Raw genomic sequence first — 10726 nt, 5'->3', positions numbered from 1 at the left:
TCAGGAAAGGGGCAGCCTAGCAAGACAGGAAACTTATAGAGAATAATCACTCTATCCTATCTCAACACTATAGAAAAATTATGGCCTCACCCACATCCACCTCAGCAAAAGCTGAGTGGGAGGCCTAGACCCGACTGCCCCAACTGCCGCCTCCCCCAGCAGTTAGGTGGAATCAGGGAAGTCCGAGAAAGGAGCTAGGACTTTATCCCCACCAGGAGGTGACAAGTGCCTGACCCACTTGGTGCCAATGGAAGCCATGTGGGGAGCCCAGACTTCCACCAACGCCTGGCAATAACAAGGTAGCATCCACACTCTTTTCCCCTGCAAAGGCAATGTCAGAAGAAGGCAGCCAAAGCAGAAGACTTAAACAATATCCAGAATCTTATAAGAATACCAAAATGTCCAAAATTTTTTTAAATCACTTGTTATGCCAAGAACAAGGAAGCCTTCAAACTGAATTGTAAAAAAAGATGACTGACAGATGCCAATACCTAGATGACGAAGTTGTTAAACTTACCTGACAAAGGTTTCAAAGCAGCCACAATAAACATGCTTAAATGAGCAGCGAAGAACATGCTGAAAGATGCAAAATTAGAAGGTTTCAATGAAGAAGTTAAAAAACAAGAAGAACTAAATGGAAGTTTTATTTATTTTTTATTATTTTTTAAACCACACCTGACTTGCTTGTTTCAGTGGAGAAGGGGACACAGAATAAATAGCTGGGGCCTGAGTCTGGGAAGAACCCCCACCCCATACATGCCCACTGCCCCAAATAAAAAATAACCAACTATGGGAGAGCAGCGGAGACAGCCACTAGGGGCAGAGGAAGGAAACATGGAACTCGAGGGTGGCAGTGAAGAGACCATGCATGTGCTGGGAGGGCCCAGAGGCGGTGGCTGCACGAATAGCGCAAGTACAAGTCTCTGTGTCTTCCCTGGGGTTATATATAAACATGCAGAGATGAGGCCTTCCCTCCCGCTTCTCTCCCTTTCACTCCATGCTGCTTGGCACCGTCCCAGCTCCTCTTTCCACATGAGGGCAAAGGGAAGTGGGGGATGAACAAGTCATCACTGATTGTGATCGGACCCACATCCATCAGCTTCTGGTCTTTAAATGGAAGTTTCAGAACTGAGAAATTCAATTGCCAAAATAAAAACCTCAGTGGATACACTTAACAGCAGCATAAAAGGCCAGAGGAAAGAATCAGTGAACTGGAAGAGAGGACAATAAAAATTACCCAATCTGAATAATAGGGAGAACTGAACAATAGACTGAAGAAGAATAAAATGAACCAAGTCTCAGGATCAGGGAGACTATAACAAAAGGTCTAACGTTCAAGTCACTGGGTTCAGAAGGAAAGGAAAACAAGGATTGCTGAAAGAGAGCTCAAGGAAATAAGAAAAAAAATTCCCCACATTTGGCAAAAGGTATAAAACGCACAGATTTAGGAAGCTGAGCAAACTCAAAAGAGGATAAACCCAAAGAAATTCATACCAGGATATATTATAGTCAGAATTCTGAAAACGACAGAGACAAATCCTGAAAGCAGCCAAAGACAAACAATGCTTTACCTTTAGGGAAAAAATTTGAATGACAGAAGATTTCTCATCAGAAACTCTGGAGGCGAGCAGGGGGTGGCATAGTTTTCCAGTGCTGAAAGCAAAGAACTGTTGATACAGAATTCGATGCCCAGTAAAAATATCCTTCAGGAATGAAGAGAAAATGAAAACATTCTCACATGAAGAAAAACTACACATGTGCTTCCAGCAGATCTACCCTAAAAGAATGGCTAAAGTAAGTTCTCTAAACAGAAAGAAAACGATAAAAGAAGACAACTTGAAACATTATGAAGGAGGAAAGAACATGATAATTTATTAAAAATAAGTTAATGCAACAGACTTTCCTTCTCTGGAATTTCCTATAAATTACGTTTGATGGTTGAGGCAAAAATTCTAACACTCTCTGATACCACTCTAAATGTATTTAGATGAAATATTTAAGAAATTATATTATAAATGAGAGAGGGTAAATTATAAATGAGAGAGGGTAAGGGGATATAAAGAGGTAAGGGTTCTTCAACTGGTAAAATAATGATAGGAGCAGACTGTGATAAGTTAGGCATATATAATAAAATAGCACCACTGAAAATGATATACAAGGGCATTTACTAAAAGACACAATACATAAACCAAAATAGATTCTTAAAAATGTTCAAGTCACCAATAGGAAGTTAGGAGAAAAACACAAATGGGAAAAAGAGAACAATTAGAAAACAAAAATTTAAATGGCAGCTTAAACCCTTGTATATCAAGAGTTATATTAAATATAAATGGTCTCAATATGCCAATTAAAAGAGATTAACAGAGTGTATTTTAAAACATGAACCAACTATATGCTATCTACAGAAAACTCATCTCAAATGTAAGTGGCTAGGTTAACATCAGATAAAGTATACTTCAAAGCAAAAAGAAAAAAAGAAAATTGAGACAGAGAGAGAGATTATATAATTTAAAAAGACCAATTCACTAAGACCAATTCTTCATAAGAAGAATAGTGACCTGGTAAGAAGACATTCCTAATGTTTATAACCCAAACAAAAGAGTTGCAAATATGTAGATGAAAGACTGATGGAACTAAAACACTCCATAGACAAATGCACAATTGCAGTTAGGGACTCCAGCATTCCTTTCTCAGTCAGCAGAACAGTTGGCGAGACTACTACCAAGGGTGTGAGAGAGCTCAACAGTACCATCAACCAGCAGGGTCAGTTGATATTTACAAGACATTCCACCTAATAAAAGCAGAATAAATATTCTGCTCAAGTGCCCACAGGACATTCACCCAGATAGGCCACATTCTGGGATATAAAATCAACCTTAACAAGTGGAAAATAACTTACACCATACAGAGTATGTTCTGTAACCAAAATAAATAAAACTGAATATAAACAAAGGAAAGACAATGGGATCTATCCAAACACTTATTAACTAAACAATATACCTCTAAATACATCCTGCAGGTTTCAGGTTTCAGCTTTGAGGGCTCCTTATCAAGGAAGTCTCCCTTCTCCTAATCTGGGTCTCTTGTTCCTGAGATGCTCTTCCCAAGACAGCATCTGTCTCACTATACTCAGCACATTCACTTACCTGCTTCCCAGTAGACAGAGGTCTTGGTCACCCTCTTGTATTAGTGTTGGGAATAGAATCTGGCACATACATGGTTGTTGAATGAATGCATGCTGCCTCTTCAGAAGCATAGGAGTGGCTCGAAGGCAGGACCTGTGCCCCATTATCCCTGGCTATCTTCCTCCCCTTGCTGCTCAAAACAGAGCTCACAACAGGGAACTGATGAGACCTGCCTTCCAATACAACAGTCTGGACTCTTGAGTGCAGTGTGGACTGGAAACCGCCTCCCGAGCAAAGCAGGAGCAAAGCAGGAGACAAAACAGGAGAGCTGCCCTCATGACCTGAGCCCCCAGGCTGCTTTTCCCACTCCACAGCCTCTGGCCATTTAGTCACCTGATAATAATCCTCTTACCAATAATGTTAGCAACACTATTACCCCGAAATTAGCCAATAATAACACCAGCTTGGCTGCCAAGCAAGGCTCAAGACCTAAAGTTATTGCTGTAAAAATGGAAGCTGAGCTTTCATAATAGAGAGAGGAAACAAGGGTCCTTTGTGCCCACCTTCCAAAACCAAACAGGTAAAACACCCCTTCCAGTGTTCCCTCCTGTGAGCACAGATAGCTGAACGAGGATAGAACAGAGAATGAACATATGTGCATGTATGTGTGTGTGTATGTGTGCATGTGTGCACATGTGTGCCTTGCAGAGTGGCAATTTGGGGTTAGTGAACAATACTCAGAACTGATCTGATTAGTGATTATTTTAAAAGTTTCCAAACAGAATGAATTCCCCTTGAAATTTACTGGAAAAGTGTGGGAGGGAGGGTAAGGTGGGAGTGGGCAACCCTTTACAACAAAACACAGGATGCAAGATCTCCTTCATAAACTGGAGGGTTCCAAGGCTCTAGTCATACCCCTCGTAGCCCAGCAGGTCGCACTGGATGTTATTTCAAACTAGACTCTGCCAAAGTATGGCCTCTGTGATGGATTTGCTTCTGCTGTTTTTATCTTCATCCCGGCAGATGGGGAGACACCTGAACCCAGCCCACACTCAGGTTGCCCTCCAGGTGTATAATCCACTGGCTTTCTCGGGAAATGGGGTGGGGCCAGGCTGGCACACCTTCACCCTCCCTGTCCCCGTAGATCTTCCTCACTCCTCCTCCCTTTGATGGCCACCCATGGTCTATGAATCCATGGAAAGCAGAGAGTCCCTCTGCCCCAGAATAGGTCATATGGGGCCCTGCAAAATGAAGTAAAAACAACTTCTTGCTGAACATGGTTGCAGGTTATCAGTGCCATGGCTGACATCCACTAAAGTGGATAACCGAGAAGTGATAGGAATCATGTTTCAAAAGGTGTTTATGCACGCCCTTGCTTCAGGACCGGAGACAGGGGAGGAGCTCTGGCTTCTGCACGGTAGAAGGAGACAGTGTGGGCTAAGCGCACGACGAGGCTGCCGGGAGAGGAAAGGGAGAAGGTGACCGACACCCAAAGGCCCACTGAGAGGGGGTTTCCTGTGGGGCCTGGCGTTTGGATGCATATGGGAGAAAAGGAAAAGAATTTGCTTTGACCCAAAAGTCCATCTCCAAACTGCCAAAGAAGGCCAAAAGGTGGGGCAGAGCCAGAGCAGGTATGCATACTCAGGCAGACAGATGCCAGGAGAGAGCAGGGCCAGAAGATTAGGCTTAGTCTCTGGGAGGGAGACCCACAGGCTTCTGTGGCCTGAGCTGGAGCCCTGGACTCTCACTGAACTGGACTCCTCACCTCTGAAGCCAGGACCAGCGTGTCCAGGATTCCTAGCTTGAGGTCTGATCCTCAGAAGCTCTAGCCAGCCCCTGAGGACCTCACAGCCCTGGACATGGACCCAGATGCTGCACTAGATCCTCGGGGGATGGTGCTCCCTCTCAGGAAGGCTCTGTCCCCTGAGCAGAAACCAGACGCAGCTGCCCAGGAGCTGAGACAGTGCTTGACACCACAGCTGTGGAGAGACAGTTCTGTGCACCCCAACACCCCTTCTGCATCCCTGAATATCCTTCTTACACAGAACTGAAGGCAGTTTGGAGATGGACTTTTGGGTCAAAACAAATTCTTTTCCTTTTCTTCCGTATGCATCCAAATGCCAGGCCCCACAGGAAACCCCTCTCAGTGGGCCTTTGGGTGTCGGTGGCCCTGGCCACCATTCCTTTATGGGACACTGCCCCCATGGCTCCCTCGGTGGAAGTTACTTTTAGTCTGTAAGTAGTGGTAGGCAGGTAACAGCTGCCTACCTGATACATTCCTGAGTTCTGTGTATATGTAGAGCACCTGTGTATTAATAAGAATAACCTGTCAAAGAGTAATTAATGTGTGGATGAATCTCTGCTGGGGGCCTTCAGTCCTGGAGAGCTGTCAGCCCTGCAGGCTCTCAGGCTGTTGGTTCCCAGATGGATCACTCTGTTGGCTATCTGGGTGTCTGCCCTTCAATACCTTCAGCCCACCTGGGTGGGAGTCTCCCGACCGAGCTGGTTCTCGGCGCACGGCCACTGTTCCTAGACTTGCACAAGCACTCACACTCTCCCAGAACCTCAGCCTCCATCCCCTCTACCCTTACCCAGCCCAGGACCAATGCACCCATGCCTGGAGCAGGTGAAACCAAGGAAAACTATACCTTTTCTCCCAGCCTTTCACAACAGCAGGGAAATCCTCACCCTTCTCCCTCTTGTTCAAGTGAGGGAAATTCCAGAGAGTTAAGGAGTGCAGCACACAGGGCCAGGATCAGTGCTCATCATGTGCACCTGGGACAAAGGCCCTGACCAGACAGCACTGCTGAATGAAGCCTGAGCAGCATTTCAGGAGTGAATGAGTTAATTAATTGCCCATCATGCAGATGGGAGGGCTGACAGAGAGTGCCTACCATGGCTGAGTGCAGTGAGGACCCTTGCCTGTCCTGTCCCCTCTGGGTGACCTACCTGCATGCCTGGCCCTCCAGGGCCAGCTTGATGCTCACCAGCTCCTGATACTTACAGAGCAGCTGTCCAGCCTCCACTCAGCCCACTTGTCCTAGGCATCCCTGAGAAGATGGCATCCTGCCCATCTTCTCTGCCTCCAGGATGGTGTCTAGCAGGGCAGCACTGTGCCGAGGGCCAACAGCAGGCAGTGACTGGAGCACAGGAGACCGGGTACCTTCCCACACCCACCTGTGCCTGTCTCTTCTCCATCCTCATAACCACCATTTATTGTGGAAAACCTGAGAATATAGACAAGTAGGAAAAAAATCTATCTTAATCCCACTCTCTCCCCTCCAAAGGCTACCACTGTCGAGTTGGGGTCCCATCTGTTTCCTGAGGTTGGTGATTTCCGCCTGAAGTCTCTGGATGGCTTAGTTCAGCTCATTGACCTCCATCTTAACGGTTTTGAGGTTCTCACCCTTCCTCCTGGCAGTGACCTGGAGCTCCTGGTACTGGAATTGGGAGAAGCAAGAGTGAAAACGTGTCACAGAAAGAGCAAAAGCAGGGCTCCTAACCCCAGATCTCTAAGCTTTGGTCAGCCAGGACTTGTATGTCCTGCCCAGGCTGCTCACTGTGGCCAAAAGCAACATACAGAGGAGATACATTCCTGTCTGCTAGGAATACATGGTCTAGCTGTGAAAACAAAACATTCCTATGTAACACACTTATGTAACTACCAAAGATCACCCAGCCTTTTCCTAAACAATAACACAGAATGGTCTGTCCCAGTCAGATCTTGAAGAAAGAGACAGTAACATAAACAATCCACTGTGGATTCAGTGAGAGGAAGACACCCACTATTTTATGTGTGGACCTAGAAGTATTATTTCTACCAAAGAACCACCTTAAATCATTTTCTACTCAGGTGAGTATTAGGAACGTCAGGCTTCCCAGAGATGGGCTTCCTTGCCCTGTGGAGGTGGGAAGGCAGTGGGGAGCCAGTGGAGGGAGAAGGAAGCCAGCCTGAGTTGCAATACTGGCCACCACGATGTGTGGAATGAGGAGCTGACTGCACTGGTGTGGGGGCCACTCAGTGTTTCTCAGAGCACCTGAGCCTGCAGAGTTGAGATGGCTCCCCTGATCCAGGACCAGCAAAACCCCAGGAAACAGGGGCCCTCATAACTTCCAGTGGTCTAGCTGAAGCCTTTCATCAGACGTATGCAGTCAGGCGATCTTCCAGACACGGGGAAAATGGAGGATGTCAAGCCTGCACACAGGGTATTTCTCTGGGTGACCTTGGACTGACCCGGCCCTCCCTGCTCTTTCACTTGTAGTTCTCAGGAATAACTGCAGGATGTTCTAGAAATGCACCATGCTGAGATAAAGGGGTGCAGGCCAGAGCAGCTGGGGCCTGTTCTGCTTTCCCCTGGAAACAGTGTCCTTTAATGCTTTAGCCCAGTGCATCACATTCCCCTGGGGCATAAGGCTCTGGACAGGCTGCTTTTCAGGGTTTCTCAGCTGTGGTGCAAGTCGGGTACATGACTCCCTCCACTCTGGACAGCTTTTCTAAGGCTTGGGGACCCGCTCAACTTGAATCCTGGGTTTCTGTTGTTCCTTGCTGTCTGGAAGTAAAAAAACCTTTTTCCCGTAACTTGTTGGGTATGAGTGTGGTCTGTCTCGCTGGACTCAGACAAGGTAGTAACCACTGGCCAGTGAGCCTGCTTCACAAACCCCTGTTAGTGGAGGGAGGGGTCCTTCAACTTCCCTGGGCATGACCCAGTGCGGAACACTTCTCTCAGTCCTCACTTTGGTCTGGTACAGCGCCTTGGCCTTGGCCCCAGCCTCGCACCTTCAAGTAATCTCCTCTCTCACTGCACCTCGACCTCAGAGAGGATGCTGCCAGGTCCAGGTGCTGGCTGCTGCCCATGGAGGGTCCCACGCTAGTGTCACTGATGGTCTGCTGCACCCAGGCCAGCACCTATGCAGCAGGGCAAGGATTACTCCTCAGGAAACACTCAGTCTCCCGCTTTTGGGGGCTCTCAGAGCCACATCAAGCCTTCTCCTTCTTCCTCAGTTCTCCAAGCATCCCAGGGCCCCCGGGGAGCTTGGACTCCAAACTTATGGCAAATAGAAGGCTTGGAAGAATTAAACCTCCTGCTGCAGGGCATCCGCCTTAGCACTGGCGTTAACCTGGACCAAGCAAGTGCTGTCGACATACTGGGAGAAAGGAGGCAATGAGCCCCTTCGGGTTGGGCTGGGAGACTTCTACCTGCACCATCAGGACGCCAGAGGGAGGGTAGCACAGACAGGGCAAGCACAGAGGGAAGGTCAGTTCCCATCTCAAAACCAGCAGAGTGGGCTTCTACAGAGATATCCGGAAAAAACAGGACTTCAATCCAGAATAAAAGGAAAGGCCTTCATTCTCACTGTTTCTCACAGGCTTGCCCTCGGCCACTGCTGACTGTGAGGTTAACAGGGCCCAGGGATTATTTACAGCTGAGGAAACCAGGCCCAGGGCAGAGCAGAGTGAATTAAGATACTAGGATTAAGACCAGCTGCCTCTCACCTTCTTCAGCACCACAACAAAGTCATTCTCAGCATTTGCCCGGCTGTTGATTTCTGCTTCATATCTGGTCTGATGTAGTAGATAAGAAGACCGTTGGCTGGGCACGATGGCTCACGCCTATAATTTCAGCACTTTGGGAGGCCGAGGCGGGCAGATCACCTGAGGTCAGGAGTTCGAGACCAGCATGACCAACATGGTAAAACCCCATCTCTACTAAAAATACAAAAATTAGCTGGGCGTGGTGGCAGGAGCTTGTAATCTCTGCTACTCAGGAGGCTGAGGCATGAGAATTGCTTGAATCCAGGAGGCGGAGGTTGCAGTGAGCCAGGATCGTGCTACCTTATTCCAGCCTGGGGGATAGAGTGACACTTTGTCTCAAAAAAAAAAACAGAAGACTGTTATGTCTGCAGATAGTCCCTCTTCCCTGGATTTCTTATACCCCTGAATGCACATCCACAAGAAATAGAGTCACAAGAAGTAAACAAACAGAAAGCAATCCCAAAGATTCCTGGCAGGAGAGGCTAATTCTCTGCCATTGTACTTCTTTCAGACCAAGATCTGGGAGTGAATACCAGCTGTCCCAGAATCCCCAGGCTCACTCACTTCCTCTTGTATTTTTCCACTGAGTCTTGAGTGTCCTTGAGCTCTACTTGCTGCCTGGTTTTTTCTACCATGACCTGGGCCACCTTCCTCCCGAGGTTGCTGATGTAGTCCTTGAAGATAAGCTCCGGGCTGGTGGTGCACCAGGAGCTGACATCCAGCTGCCACAGCAGCTCCCACTTGGTTTGCAGCACCTGGTTCTGCTCCTCCAGGAACTGTACCTGGAAATAGGAAGGTGAAAGGCTCAGCCCCAGAGGGCAGCCATAGTGGACTTCAGATGTCCCTGTTGGCCTGGCAAGAGTCACAAGTGATTCTGTCATGGCGTTAATTCCCACAGACTTTGACAGATGTAGTTTAACCCTATTACTTGCTGAGGCTCAGACACAGTCTCCTGGGAAGGCTTGGAGAACATGAAAAACAAAGTGTGCACCTTTCACCAGGGCCAGTTTCTAGAGATTAGGACTAAAGTGATTGGCTTCAGAGAATCTGGACCCACACTGTGCAATACCATAGCCACCAGCTACATTTCCATCACGACAGACAGGGCTTTTCCGAAGGTCCCTCGAGTTATCCACCTCTGGCTTTCTGACTTGTTGAGTTTCCTGATGTGCTCCTGCTCCTACTGCTTTACCTCCTGGACCTCAGGGTCAATCATCACATCCAGAGACTCCAACAAGCTTTGGTTTATTACAACCTCCAGGATGCCTCCAGGGCAGACCACAGAACCTATAGACCCATGCTCCCCAAAACCACTGTCAAGACCAAAGCCCTCCCTGCTGAGGTGTCCCATCCCAAAATGTCCACCTCGATAGTGCCTCTGTCTGCCTCTGGGGTCCCAGCCTCCAGCTACAATGGTGGAGATGCTCTTTCTCCCCTACAGGGCTGAGACTCCTGCTGCTGTAACTGCCTGTCTAGCACAGCCTTGGCAGAAGACTTGGCCTCATGCCCCTCTGTGCTGGTGCCATAAGAGTGGCAGCCTCTGCCAAGGCTGTGCTGCCCCTCTCTGCCACCTTGCTGGCAGCATGGCCCAGCCACTGCCAAAGCCTGTGCTCTGACACCTCAAAGCATAGCCCTGCCTGCTCATTATGACTCCAAGGCAGTGAGTGACACAGAGAGGTGGGAAGGTGTCTTCATGTTTCTCTGCCAGAATGCTGAGGTCTCACCTTCTACCGCTCCTGGGGCTGGCAGTGGGCCAAACACACATTCATGGATTTGGCTCCCCTGATGCTAAAAGTGACAAGAAAATAAATGCAGTCATCTCCTTGGGAACAGTCTGTCTCGTAACTGTTGCTTGGCTAGCAGGGTTTTCTTACTGTGATCTACCTATCAACTATCTGCTGACCTAGGCAATATGAAGCATGTATGATCATGCCCAAAAGCTCTCGGATAGGGAGTTTTCCGAGATTGTTGGTATTTCAACACTTTCAGTTTCTGCCAGAGTGATATGAAAACCAGAGATACATCTTCCTAAAGCTTTAGGACAGAGACACTGATGAATTAGAAACTA

The 10726-nt window shown here is 47.8% G+C and overlaps 1 long non-coding RNA gene across 1 annotated transcript; it reads right to left on the bottom strand.

Annotated features, from left to right (window-relative positions):
• Window positions 1–2498: 2498 nt before the first annotated feature.
• On the bottom strand, window positions 2499–10258 carry LOC128928567 (uncharacterized). The gene is made up of 4 exons (XR_008473844.2): window positions 10024–10258; window positions 9223–9440; window positions 8620–8969; window positions 2499–6565 (listed from the first exon to the last, which is right to left on the bottom strand). It is a non-coding gene; the product is annotated as an uncharacterized LOC128928567 (long non-coding RNA).
• Between the last annotated feature and the right edge of the window lie 468 nt (window positions 10259–10726).

This window comes from Callithrix jacchus, chromosome 9, assembly GCF_049354715.1.
Source record: "Callithrix jacchus isolate 240 chromosome 9, calJac240_pri, whole genome shotgun sequence".
NCBI lineage: Eukaryota > Metazoa > Chordata > Mammalia > Primates > Cebidae > Callithrix > Callithrix jacchus.
Note: the sequence above shows the minus strand (reverse complement) of the source record. Positions and strands in the feature narration are given on the sequence as shown.